The sequence below is a fragment of the Plecotus auritus genome, assembly GCF_963455305.1.
Source record: "Plecotus auritus genome assembly, chromosome: 3".
NCBI lineage: Eukaryota > Metazoa > Chordata > Mammalia > Chiroptera > Vespertilionidae > Plecotus > Plecotus auritus.
This window is the reverse complement of record NC_137772.1, coordinates 220,700,578-220,714,057: the sequence shown is the minus strand read 5'-3', so window position 1 is coordinate 220,714,057 and position 13,480 is coordinate 220,700,578. Positions and strand designations below refer to the sequence as shown.

At 52.5% G+C, this 13,480-nt stretch overlaps 1 protein-coding gene across 2 annotated transcripts in view; it reads left to right on the top strand.

The window, feature by feature from the left end:
* Positions 1–3,781: 3,781 nt before the first annotated feature.
* Positions 3,782–13,480, top strand: part of TMEM184B (transmembrane protein 184B) — a 53,740-nt gene continuing 44,041 nt past the window's right edge. For both annotated transcript variants that reach the window (XM_080658535.1, XM_080658536.1), the window contains exon 1: positions 3,782–3,911. The gene's annotated coding sequence lies outside the window, so the exon portion shown is untranslated. The remainder of the gene's footprint in view (positions 3,912–13,480) is intronic.

Below are 13,480 nucleotides of genomic sequence, written 5' to 3'. Positions count from 1 at the left end.
GCCAACCAGGAGTCCCAGTGCCACCTGTTGACCTGCCATGTCACGGGGCCAGGTGACTTTCTGTCCCTGAGCCCATTCGGCAATACAAGCCTAAAAATACTCACCATCTGCCTCTGCCCCCACCGGCCCTAGGCCTCTGTAAGTTGAGACCCAAGAGTGCTCTAACGAGCAGGGCTCAGAACCTGAATTTGGGTGCAGTTTGGCCTGACCGCTGAGGAGGGGGCAGTGATGTCAGAATCTGCTAGTTGGCAAGCTTTCTGTGCTAAGCAGACACTACCACGATACCGATACCGATACCGGAGACAAGGACTTTCCCCTGGAGGCGTTTACCTGTGAGACAGGAGAGCTGGAAGTCATAAACAAATGGTTATCAAGCAAATGACTGTAAGATAAGCCTTGTTGGTGTGGGGGTAGCTCTGAGCAACTTCTCACCTGGGTCTGGGAAGGATTCTTTCTTCCCTCCTCTCCCTCCCTCCCCTCTTTCTTTCTTTCTTTCTTTCTTTCTTTCTTTCTTTCTTTCTTTCTTTCTTTCTTTCTTTCTTTCTCTCTTTCCTTCTTTCTTTCTTATTGATTTCAGAGAGGGAGAGAGAGTAGAAACATCAATGATGAGAGAGAATCATTGATCGGCTTCCTCCTGCATGCCCCCCACTGGGGATCAAGCCCGCAACCAGGCATGTGCCCTGACCAGGAATCGAACCTTGACCTCCTGGTACATAGACGGGCGCTCAACCACTGAGCCACACAGACTGGGCAGGATTTTCTCTATAGGACTCTTTCTAGAGGACCTTTGGGCATGCCACAAAGACTCGGTGAGCATGTTCCCTATGTCAGCTCTTGTACTGGGATCATATCAGGAAACATCTTAGTCCTCATGGAGTTTATGTTTGACAAGCTGAAGACAAATGAAAAAACAGGAAAACTACATGTTATGATAGAAATTAAGTGATATGGGGAGGGTGGGATAGAGCAGCTGAGGGGTTTGGCAATTCATTATGGTGGTCAGGGCAGGCCTGAAGGAGGGGTGAACATTTGAGCAAACCCTGAAGAAGGTGAGGGAGGCACCATTGGGATATCTGAGGGAGCAGCGATCCCAGCAGAGGGAACAGCCAGTGCAAAGGACTGGAGGCTGAGTGTGCTTGGTTTGTTTGAGGAACAGCAAGGGACAGTCAGTGTGGAGGGAAAGAAGAGGATAAATGAGGTCAGACATGCTTGGGTCGGTAGAATGTCAGATCAAGCAAGACTTTGTAGAGATGGGTGAGGACTTGGGCTTTTACTACTAGTGAAATAGGCCTGTTTTGAAGATAAAACAATATAGTGGAATGGCTATTTGTCGAGTGAAGGGTGCGTGTAGAACTGAAATGAATGCAAACCGAAGTGCTGTGTGCAGTCGCGCCCCGTGAGAAGGTTTTGAGCAAAGAAGTGCCATGCTCTGACTTAGGTAAAAGAATCCCCCGGCTCCTGTATTGGCATAGACCAGGCAGGAGGCAAGGCTGGAGGAAGAGAAACAGGCTGGGATCAGCATGGTTGGGTTCTGTTGAGATTGCTCTTCTGGGTTGCAGACTGCTGACTGGTATCCTCCGTGGATGAAGGAGGGGTTCTACGAAAAGTTTTTTCACAAGGTTATTTGATCATAAATTCCTAACTGGGCAGGTCATGATGCAGGCATATAACTTCTTTAGGAAAAGGTTTCCCTTGGCCTTAGCAAGCCCCGTCCGTTGTTTTTGTGCATCTAGGTTAACACACCTTTGAAATAAGCCTAATCACCCTCAAGAGAACACATACTCTTAACTCTCTGGAAGTCCAATCCCTGCTTTGCTTTCTCCCACCTTCATGTAATCCTTATGTTCCTCCCTTAATTTCAAATGTGTAAAAGAAACAGCAAAACTGTCACTCTTTATTTTTTTAAATATATATATTTCTTTATTGATTTCAGAGAGGAAGGGAGAGGGAGAGATAGAAACATCAATGATGAGAGAGAATCATTGATCGGCTGCCTCCTGCACGCCCCCTACTGGGGACTGAGCCCACAACCCGGGCATATGCCCTTGGCCAGAATCGAACCTGGGACCCTTCAGTCTGCAGGCCGAAGCTCCATCCACTGAGCCAAACTGGTTAGGGCAAAACTGTCACTCTTTAAAGTGTTTGAGATCTTGCTTCCTGGCAATTGTTAACAGTTTTGGCTCAAATAAACTCATAAAAATTCTCTGCCTGAGGGTGGGAGGTCACGGTTCGATTCCCAGTCAGGGCACATGCCTGTGTTGTGGGCTCCATCCCCAGTGGGGGGCGTGCAGGAGGCAGCCGATCAATGATTCTCTCATCATTGTTGTTTCTATCTCTCTCTCCCTCTCCCTTCCTCTCTGAAATCAATAAAAATATATTTTAAAAGTTCTCTACATGTTTGGACACCTTACATGGCAGAAAGAAGGCTAGAGGGTTCTTTGGAGTCACTTTTGTAAAGACTCTAATCCCATTCACGAAGTCTCCACCCTTCTGACCTAACCCCCTCCCAAAGGCTCCACCTCTTTTTTTAAAAATATATTTTATTAATTTTTTACAGAGAGGAAGGTAGAGGGATAGAGAGTTAGAAACATCGATGAGAGAGAAACATCGACCAGCTGCCTCCTGCACACTCCCCACTGGGGGTGTGCCTGCAACCAAGGTACATGCCCTTGACCGGAATCGAACTTGGGACCCTTCAGTCCGCAGGCCGACACTCTATCCACTGAGCCACACCGGTTAGGGCAGGCTCCACCTCTTGATACCATCACATTGTGGGTTAGGATTTCAGCATTCAAATTTTTGGGGGAGACACAAACATTCAGTCTCTAGTAAGAGTATTGCAATAATCCTGGGCAGAAACTGAATGAGGTTGGTAGCAGTGGAGATGGGGTGGAAGGGGTCAGAGGCTAGATATATTTTGCATGTAGAGCCAATAGAATTTCCTGCGGAGTGGGGAAGGGAGTGGGAGGAGGGATTTAAGGATGATTCCAGGAGTTTTGGCCTGGGCCCTGGAAGGATGCAGATGCCGATCCCGGTTGTAGGGAGTCTGTGAGGGAGCAGGTCTTGGCTGTGTTTGGGAGGAGAGATGGTTTCTAATGCGGGCAGGCTGACTTTGAGATGCCTATTGGACCTCAGTAGGAGGTGTTGAGCTAACAGTTCAGGGGAGGAGACTGGGCTGGGGATATAAATGAACTTGGGGATCTTGAGCAACATCGACACCGGAAACAGCAAAGGGCTAGGGCGGCTTGATGACATCTGAAAAACTTGGCTAGTTAGGGTGCCTGGAGCGAGATGGGGCCACAGGGCGGTGTGGGAAGAAAAAGCCTCTTTCTCTGCTTTGCCGTTTCACGGGGCGCGACTGCACACAGCACTTCGGTTTGCATTTATTTCAGTTCTACACGCACCCTTCACTCGACAAATAGCCATTCCACTATATTGTTTTATCTTCAAAACAGGCCTAAGTGGAGTAATGAGAGTTAAGAGAAGTGAAACACCAGACAGAGATGTCTGGAACAGAGCCTGGAGCCCAAAACCTGTCTGTCCTACACCCCCAGAAACTCTGTGGTGGGCAGGGTTAGGGGGTCGGATTGAGGCGGGGGAGGCGACTCTCGGCTGTTTTGCTAGCTAGCCGCAGGAGAACCTTGGCTGACCCCATCACTGGGCGGGGCGGCGAGGGGAGGTTCGAGGCGCGGTCCCCTTAAGGCCGCGCGGTGATCTCAGCCCCGCGCTCGCCGCCCCGCCCTTCCCGGAGGCGCGCTCAGCGCGCATGCGCACCGCGGCGGCACTTCGCGGTGCCCGGGACGCTCGGGCCGCGGCGACCAGACTCCGGGGCTGCGGTGCCGCCCGCCCGGTCCCCACCCGCGCTGTGCTTCGCCCGCCAGCACACGCCGCTGCCGCCATGGGCTCCTGAGGTACCCGCCTGGCAGGTCTCGGGCCGGAGGTCCTGAGGGGGTCGGCTGTGGGCTCAAGGGGGCGGGGGCCGCTGGGTTTGGGGGAGGCCCGTGCAGGGGGCACCCCGCGGGTCACGTTCGTTGACCACGGATCTTCGGACAGAAGGCGGCCGGCCTGGCTAAAAAGGCAGGGAGCGTCCGCCGCCTCGCACGTCCTGACCTGCGTCCCCTGCCCTCCCTGCGGGGTCGTGGGCCGCCCGTGGGTGTGCCCTGGCCCCCTCTTCGCCAACGTGGCGGCGCCGGCGCCAGGCGTGTAATCGGACCTGCCGTGGGGGTGGCCTGGGGAGCCGGGGGAGCCAGGGCAGCCGGCAGGCGGATGGACAGCTCTTTGCAAGTGGGATTGTGTGCCCGGTGGGTGTGCTGGCGCCTGGCACCACCTAGGGAGTGGGGGAGGCATCCGTGCTTGTTCGGTGCTGTGATCTGGGAAGGTGGTTGGCCTGCCAAGGCCCATGGGGATGCTTGCATGGAGGGTGTACTGGCCTTGCATAGAGGTCAGCTGTTTGGAGGGGCACTCACGGAAACCTGGGACTCCAAGGATATTTGCCTTGAAAGAGGCCATGGAGACTGGGTTAGGGTGTGTGTATCCATCCTGTGGGTTGTACATTTCCTCCCTGGTGCACTGCCTGGGTCTAGAGCTAGTTGATTCCAGGCCGTGGCAAGGCATTGAGGTTGTGGGTGAACATGACTATCTGTTCCCAATTCATAACTCCCCTGGGGTTGTGCAAAGCCAGACACACAAACACAGCCAGGGCACCCTGTCGCAAAGCAAGTGCTTGCACGCCTAATACCTGTGTGTGAGCTGAAGGCCATGCATTATTTATCTGATTGCCTGGTGCTTTATGTAAGGCAAGCAGCAGCAATCTGTGCCCTGGAGGCCCTGCGCTGCGGAGTCAGCCAGGCAAACAAGCTCACCTGCACCTACAGAGGAGGCACAGGCTCAGAGGTGAGACCTGTTTGCAATGCCCCTTCCATCTCCCCTGTCTGCTTGCTCGGTGGGCCCTGAGGCTCTGCACAGCAGGACATCCTGTCCAAGGGTGCTGTGTGTATCCGAATTGGGGCCGTGCGGCGGGAGGGCCCGAGCGGCCAGGCCCGAGTGCCCATTTTGTCAGGCCTTGGACACAAACACATATTGTCCCCTTGGTACAGGCCCTCTCAGGTCAGTGAGGGAGTCAAACTCAGAAACAAGTCATCACAAAGATGTGACCCATATAAAACAACAAAGGGTGTACAAAGTGACTTTTGTGCTGGGAGAGGGGCAATGTGGCCAGCAGAAAGGACATGACTGACATAAGGGGACAGCTGAGCTGAAGCCTGAAGGGTGACGAGCATGTATTTTCATGCTTTCTTACATGTATTTTTCCAGTTCATTCTCTCAGCACTTGTGTGAGTACGGAACTTGTTATAGCTCTTTGGCAAGTGAGGACACGGAGACGCAGAGGGAGTACATGGCTTGCTTGTCCGTGGTACGTGGCAGGCCTGGATGGCGTCATCCTTGAACCAGGACCGTTCTCTTGCTGCCTTGTAACTTACTGAGCATCTGCTACGTACCCAGCACCATGCTAGGGGCACGGGGTCTGAAGATCAACGAGACCCGGTGCCCAGCCATTAGCAGCTCCAAGTCTGTTGGGGAGATGGACATAAATAGTGACCCCAATCCAGGCGTGAGGCCCTGATAGGCAGCGTGGGTGGAGAAGGCAGTATGAATTCCCCGCCGAGAACCACAAGCATCCTGGGGCTCCTTTGTGCAGCCCTTGGGGTTCTGGATGTGCGGTAAGCTGTTCCCGCATGTGGGTGGGTTGTACAAGGACCCCCTTCTGAAGCTCTCCAGGTGGTGAGGCTTCGCGGCAGAGCGGGTGCCGGTGACCCCTTGTCCCAGTTTGCTCCTGTTGGCGAGTTCTCTGCAGCTCAGGCTTTTGTCTGGAGGCTGCTTTCTCCCCTTGGCCTTAGAGGTGTTGCTCCTGGTTTCTGGCGGGCCAGCCAGCTCTCTTCCCCAGAAGGGCTCAGTTCTATTTCAAGTCCCTGCTGTGCTCGTTTCTCCCGGTAAATTCCCTGGAGTGGAAACGGCCTCGGTAAGGCAGAGTGCAGCTCTTTATTGTTTTGAAACCCAGTAACAGTGAACGTCCTTCTGGCTCTGCGGGGCCTTTAGGCGGGATTTGGTGTGTGAGTTGTGGAAGGCCAGCAGTTGGGCCCTGGGAGAGCTCTGTGTGGGGTCTACGGGAGGACCTTCACAGACAGTGAGCACTCCCTGAAGACCTACTGTGTGCCTGGCACTGTGCTAGGCCGGGAAGAGAGGCCTGAGTTGTGCGTGGTGCCTTCTAAAAGGCTGTGGTTGGCTAGGGCAGTGGTCGGCAAACTGCGGTGGCTCGCGAGCCGCCGTTTGCCGCTCTGTTAACTAATGAGTTTGCAGACCACTGGGCTAGGGGATCCGGAGTGCAACAAATACGTGCAAGACAGTGCTCTCCTTGTGGGAGAAACAGGGCCCCAGAGGGACCAGAGGACAATAGGAACAACAGCTTGTTTATTAAACACTTACTGTGTGCCAGGCGCAGTTCAAAGCGCTTTCTTAAAATAGGGCATTTCATCTTCCCACCACCCAGTGAGCTAGAGCAGTTACCTTCACTTTGCAGAGGAGGCAGCCTCGGAGGTTAAAGCTGGGCAGGTTGGTGGAGCTGAGCTTTGAGCTAGAGGGTCTGACCTCAGAGCCTATGCTCTTTCTCCACCAACCCTGGGGTGCCCCCGAAGTCTTCCTAGAAACAGAATGTCCTGTGCCTTGAGGCTCCTGCAGAAAGGGGCTTGCTAGGCAGAGGAACGGAGATGTGGAGGCCTGAAATGTCTCACCTCCCCAACCGGGCTGTGGGGCTTGGGCATGCAGGCCTCTGAAGGCCCTGCTAAGGGGTTTGAACTTGACCCTGGTGTGGTCATCGGGAGCCCTAAAAGTTTCGTAAAGGAGGTGACCTCCTCAGCTGTATATTACAGGACAGTATGATCATCTCCCTCCTCCTTCCTGTGTTCCCACAGAGAACTCCAAGAAGACACGGCCTCCCTCGCTTTTGCTTCCCCTCGGCTCACTGGCATTCTTTTTAGTTTTTGCTGCCTTTTCCCTTCTCCACTGCCCTAGAAGCACGTCCTTTCTGGGCCCCACGGGTTCTCACCGACTTCTCACACTGCAGATCTAGAATGGGCGTGGGCAGTTCCCTTTCCCATTTGAGAGCTGCGGTGGGTGTCCATCCACGTGCCCACGCTCCCAGCACTATAAATACAGGCAGAGAGTGGGGACAGAGTGGGGACTGGAACCCACATGGATTCGCTGAGGAGGTGCCTGCTCTACCTGCCTGCTGTGCTGGGGTCTGGCTGCCTGCATTTACGCACTGCTCTAGCCGCTGTGCCTCGGGGCTGGAAGGCTGGGGTTCTTTGCACTAGGTCAGTGGTCGGCAAACTGCGGCTCGGCTTGCGAGCCACGGTTTGCCGCTCTGTTGACTAATGAGTTTGCCGACCACTGCACTAGGTCAGTGCTGAAGCACAGTTGAGGGGTCCACATTGGGTGGTGTGTGGGATGAGAGGGGAGGAGTTGGGGAACTCTTCTGAATTGGGTGCCTTTGGAGGGGAGGCCAAGAATTGGGGAGGGGAACAAAAATGGTCACTGGCAGCGCAGGAGGAAGGAACACCCCCCGGGCATTGGCGAGAGCAGTCCAGTGACATGTAGAGAGAATTGGGAGGTGCAGTTCAAATCCTCGCTCTCTTATTATCCCTGTGGCCGAAGGTGGGTTGCTTACCAGCTTCTAATTACCATTCATTAAAAATTGGGAGGCCCTCCTGGCCAGATGCTCAGTTGACTCAAGTGTTGTCCCAATACACCAGGGTTGTGGGTCGATCCCCCTCAGGGCACATGCAAGAATCAACCAATGAATGCATGGGTGGTGGGTGGAGCAAAGGATTGCTGTTTCTCTCGCCTTCTCTTATCTCTCTCCCCCACATCTCTCTCTAAAATCAATTTTAAAAAAGATGGGAGTAATAATGGTGCAGCCATCATGCGACTGTCATGACCCAATGTCTGCACGGAGCTCAGCACGGTTCGTGGCACACAGAATGTGCTCAGTAAACACTGGCTTTTATTGTTACAGTAGGTCCACGTTCGCCGTAAGTCGGAACCCACCTACATAAGCACCTACGTCACTCACATGGAGCACATACACAACAGTAATGAAGTGAAACAGTAAAAATTTAAAAGAGAGATAAAAATTCCTGACCTTTACTTGTGGTAAATACAGTAAGTAATAAAAAACATAAAGCACATATGTACATACGTCGAAATGACGGAACTTTTTTTTTATAAATAAATGGGAGATGGCGACGTAACCACGAAACAACGTACGTCGAGTCTGACGTAACCGGAGGACTGTCTGTACTCCGTAGGCTGTTGATTTACTCAGGAAAGAGATATTGCGTGCCTGTGTGCCCACCAGTGTGCAGGCCGCCGCCCTCACGGAGCTGAGTCCCCGGGGAAAGAGCAAGCACGGGAGCAATTGCATTGTCACGGATTCGCTGAGAGAAAGTCAGGACATTCTCGCCTGGGCAGGCACTTCTCTGAGGAGTTGGTGTTTATATTTTTAAAAAATATTTTTTTATTGATTTCAGAGAGGAAGGAAGAGAGAGAGAGAGAGAGAGATAGAAACATCAATGATGAGAGAATCATTGATTGGCTGCCTCCTGCACGCCCCCTACTGGGGATTGAGCCGGCAACCCGAGCATATGCCCTTGATGGGAATCAAACCCGGGACCCTTCCGTCCACAGGCTGATGCTCTATCCACTGAGCCAAACTGGCCAGGGCAGGAGGTGACATTGAAGCTGTCCCCATGTGTGAGGGGACGAAGTGGGTTCCAGGCAGAATGAAGAGCATGTGCAAAGCTAAGGTCTGAGTTCTTGTCTACAAAATCGTTTGCCGCTGGGGCTCGACACCTAGTAGGCCCTCAATGAATGTTAATTGAATGTGATCTTCTCAGCCTCAAGAAGGACAGGAAGAAGAAGGAAAGTGGGAGGGTGCCATGGAGAGAAGAATTGGATGGCCCAGCCCGAGTGGCTTGGTGGTTGAGTGTTGACCTATGAACCAGGAGCTCACAGTTCGATTCCCGGTCAGGGCACATGCCCGGGTTTCGGGCTCAGTCCCCGGTAGGGGGCATGCAGGAGGCAGCAGATCGATGATTCTCTCTCATTGTTGATGTTTCTGTCTCTTTCTCCCTCTCCCTTCCTCTCTGAAATCAATAAAAAAATAGTTTTAAAGAAAGGATTGGATGGCCGCCAAGTTTCGAGTTTTCTCAGGTTCCCTCCCCATCATCTCTGCCTCTGCCTCTGCTGAGTGAGATGCAGCGCAGGTCTGGGACCCTGCTTTGCCTAAGGCAGTGGTCGGCAAACTGCGGCTCGCGAGCCGCGGTTTGCCGCTCTGTTGACTAATGAGTTTGCTGACCACTGCGTAAGGCATTACCCTTTTCCAGAAGTTTTGACTTCAGGTTAAAGACATTTGTACATTATTAAAATGTTTTTTAAGTGTTTTTTCCCTAAGGCAGTGGTCGGCAAACTCATTAGTCAACAGAGCGGCAAATCGCGGCTCGCGAGCCGCAGTTTGCCGACCACTGGCCTAAGGACAGGGGAGCAGGGCCCTGTGCAGAGTCGTTGAGAGGCAGGAATTAGGCAGGTGTCACACCCGGGCAGCATTTGTTCGCATTCCTGGTGCTGTTTTAGCGCAGCTGAAACCCTACGCTTGGGCAGAACGTAGAAGGATGACACGGAGCCTCTGGCTGGTTGTTTTCCAGTCTTAGTTTAATGATGGCTCAGGGGCTGGCACAATGCCTTGCACGGAGTAGGAGCTGAAATAGTTTCTGACTAAACAAATGAAACAGTTGGATGGGTTAGTGTCATTGCCGCTCTTGAGAAGTGACAGATGTTAAGGCCAATCAGAATAGGATTGCTTATTAGAAACGAGCTTATATCAGGAGCCCATGGGGCACATTAAACAGCCTTGGGTCTGCCCTACGACGGGCTCAGCCTGGTGGTCTGGGAGGTCTCAGGCCTGAGCTGCGAGGCAGGAAACCCCACGGTCACCTCCTTTTCCTCCTCTTCTGGGGCGGAAAGCAGAGGGGAAGATCCCACCCAGAAAACCTTTGTGCCTGACCTGCGTCACTTCCAGCCCTACCACGCTTAGAAAAACGCGCACACTTACACTGAGTGACTATTTCGTGGAAAGTTTGCGTTGCTGATCTTGGTGTTTCAGCCTTTGGAAAGCAACAGGCTTCTCTGGTTTTGAAAATAGTACTTGTTGATTATAGTAAATTTAGAACACAGAAAAGAGTGAGGGATAAGACTAAAAATCACCCCGTATTTCATAACCAAGAAATAATCACTGTTGAAGCTTGGGCATGCTTTCTTTCTAGGCGTACTCCTGCATTATCTCATCATCCACATAGCACCAGCTCATAAGCATTTGCCCATGAACTAAGAAGTTAGCCAGAGCCACGAAAGAGTGAGAGACGTTCTAAACCAGCGCCTAGTGCTTCATCTCAAACTCGAGGGGTGGGTAGCTTGGAGTGCAGAGTCAGAGAACCAGGTGGTGGCCTTGGGTGAGTCACTTGGTCAGCAGTGAGTCTCTAATGGTGTTATTCGTACCCTCTCTGCCCACCTTCTGGGTGCTACAAGGTCCCAGGTTAGAAACCTCCCAAGGGGAGGGGCCTGGTTTGCAGGGAGAGGAGGTCTTCACAGTTGCATGAAGATGGGAGGTGTGTGTGTGAGTGTGTGTGTGTGTGTGTGTGTGTGTGTGAGAGAGAGAGAGAGAGAGAGAGAGAGAGAGAGAGAGAGACTTCTTTTCCAACCTGCAATCTGTTTGGTGACCCCTGAACTCTAGTTAGTCTCCTTGCTGGGGAGCCTTGGTCTTGAACCTTGTGCCTGCGGCCACGGGTGGTCCCAGGATGGCTGTTCCCCACCCCCACCCAACAAAGGGGCGGAGTGAGATCTCTGGAAGTTACTTTATCTGTCCCCCTGAAAGGGATTTTCACTTCAGACAGCTTCCCACCCAGGGAGACATTCATGCAGTTTGATACTTGTATTTGTCTCCTGCTCCAGCCCCTGTGGACAGCCTGCACCCGGGGAGGCCCTGCCCTGCTGGCAGGTGGCTAGGAACCTTCACTCTGCTGGGCCTGCTGTTCCCCAAAGCCCTCTGGGCCAGCATTTACAGAAAAGCTTCGAGGGAAAATAACTCACCCCAAGGCTGCTGCTGCTGCTGCTGCTGCTGCCGCCGCTGGCAGGGCCTCCTGGCTTCCACCTCTAGCACCCATGTGTTTTATTCCGCATAGAATGAACAGAGAACCTGGGATTCCATGGGCAATCATGTTGGGTGCCTGCAAGGCACAGTGATAGGTGTTGGTGAAGGGATATGTGTGAGGATATTAATATTAATTAATATTGATATACTAGTTAATACGAATGTTACCATCTTCTCCAGACTTTGGGTAAGGCTTTGCAGTTTGCAAATTACAGGTCACCTATATTGTTTATTTAATTCTCCCAGCAGCCCTGGGACCTTGGAATTATTGCACCTGTTTTGTAGATGGATAGACTGAGGCCTGGAAGGGTGAATTTGCCTAAGACCCTTGGGAAGGAAGCACCCAGGTTTTCAATAGCCAATCCTGTGCCCTTGCTGCTCTGAGCTCCCAGCAGATGGAGTTGTGGCTTAGCCTTGGAAAGGACCATACGAGAGGATCAGGTTGAAGCTGTGGGGGCCCCAGGAGGCAGCAGTCTGCTCTGCCTGAAGGTGGGCTGAAGAGACAGGTTCCCTGGGGTAGGGGCCATGGGGCTGGCTGAGGGACAGTGGAGGTGGCAGGTGGAGAAGGGAAGGGCCTTCCAGGTCGTGGGCCACCTCCAGCATGCACAGGGACAGGAGCCACAAGTAGGGGAGTCGAGGAGCAGAGGCGGAGTGAGCTCTCCTGGGGTGTTTGGGGTCACAGCCTCACCTCCATGAAGAGGAGGTGCATCTTTACACGAGTTTGTCCATAATTTTAAACAAATAGGATGTGTGGAAATCTGGATTTACCAAAACAACACATACTAGTATTTGCTTTACATAGAAAGGTTGGCGTATTGTGTGTGCGTTAGAAACAATTGAATAGCAATAACCTCAGTGCATTTATTTTTTATTAAAAAATTTTTTTATTTTTTTATTGATTTCAGAGAGGAAGGGAGAGGGAGAGAGAGAGATAGAAACATCAATGATGAGAGAGAATCATTGATTGGCTGCCTCCTGCAACCGGGCATGTGCCCTTGACTGGAATTGAACCCGGGACCCTTCAGTCCGCAGGCCGATGCTCTGTCCACTGAGCCAAACCAGCCAGTGCTCCTCAGTGCATTTAAGTGTGATGTGACGCACAGGAGTCCCTGGCCCTCTCAGTTGGAACATTGCATGGCCGGGAAGTGGGGAGATTGGCCAGGGTTCTTCCTCTCCAGTGCTGCCTGTGGTTTGCCCAGAGGTATTTCCCACTCACCTGGGGGCGGACCACCATTTCTTTCATTCACAGTTGTCAGTAGTTGGGCCGAATTTGTGGGCGTAGGAGGAAGCCTGCCCAGATCGCTGCTGCATTTATGCAGATGTCCTCCCTCACAGGGAGGTCTCTAGGTGTCCAGAGTCCTGCCTCTGTCCTTCACCAGCTGCTTGCTTGCAGACCTAGGGTTAGGTGGCCATTGCTCTCAGGCACACGTTGTGTAACAGGCCCATGAAGCACGCTGGGTGTCATGCAGTGTGAGTGTGCCATGCAGGGGAAGCGGCAAGAGGGGCTTATCTCTCATTTGATGGCCAGACTGGAACGCTTGACCCCCTGAAGCTCTCCACTCCCAGCCCCTCCTGCCTGCCTTGAGTGTACACCCTGGCCTGCCTGTTGCTCCCCTTGGCACTGGCACCTTCACCTAGGGAGACCAGTTACAGTTGGGTGTTGTGTCCATCTGCCGTGGGAGCAGGGCATCAGAGCCTCTCTGTGCTAGGAAGGGCTGAGGAGTTGAGTGGGTCTGGGTTGTCACTTACTGGTGAGGAAATGCCAGTTCATGGATCAGGGTACCAGGCGAGTACGGGCTGATCCAGGTTCCGAACCATCTCCTGACCCGGCACTCTGTTTGCTGAAAAAGGGTTTTTCTCTACCATTTCTTCATCTGGGCATCCTTAAAACTATACATTATCAGCATTTCTCCCAATAATTTGGCTTATTTCTTAGATGAGTGATTTAAGTGCATCCTGCCTCTCTAGCAACATTTTTAAAATTACAGCTACTGCCGAAACCGGTTTGGCTCAGTGGATAGAGCGTTGGCCTGCGGACTGAAGGGTCCCGGGTTCGATTCTGGTCGGGGGCATGTACCTTGGTTGCGGGCACATCCCCAGTGGGAGGTGTGCAGGAGGCAGCTGATCGATGTTTCTCTCTCATCCATGTTTCTAGCTCTCTATCCCTCTCCCTTCCTCTCTGTAAAATATCAATAAAATATAAAAAAAAATAAATAAAAT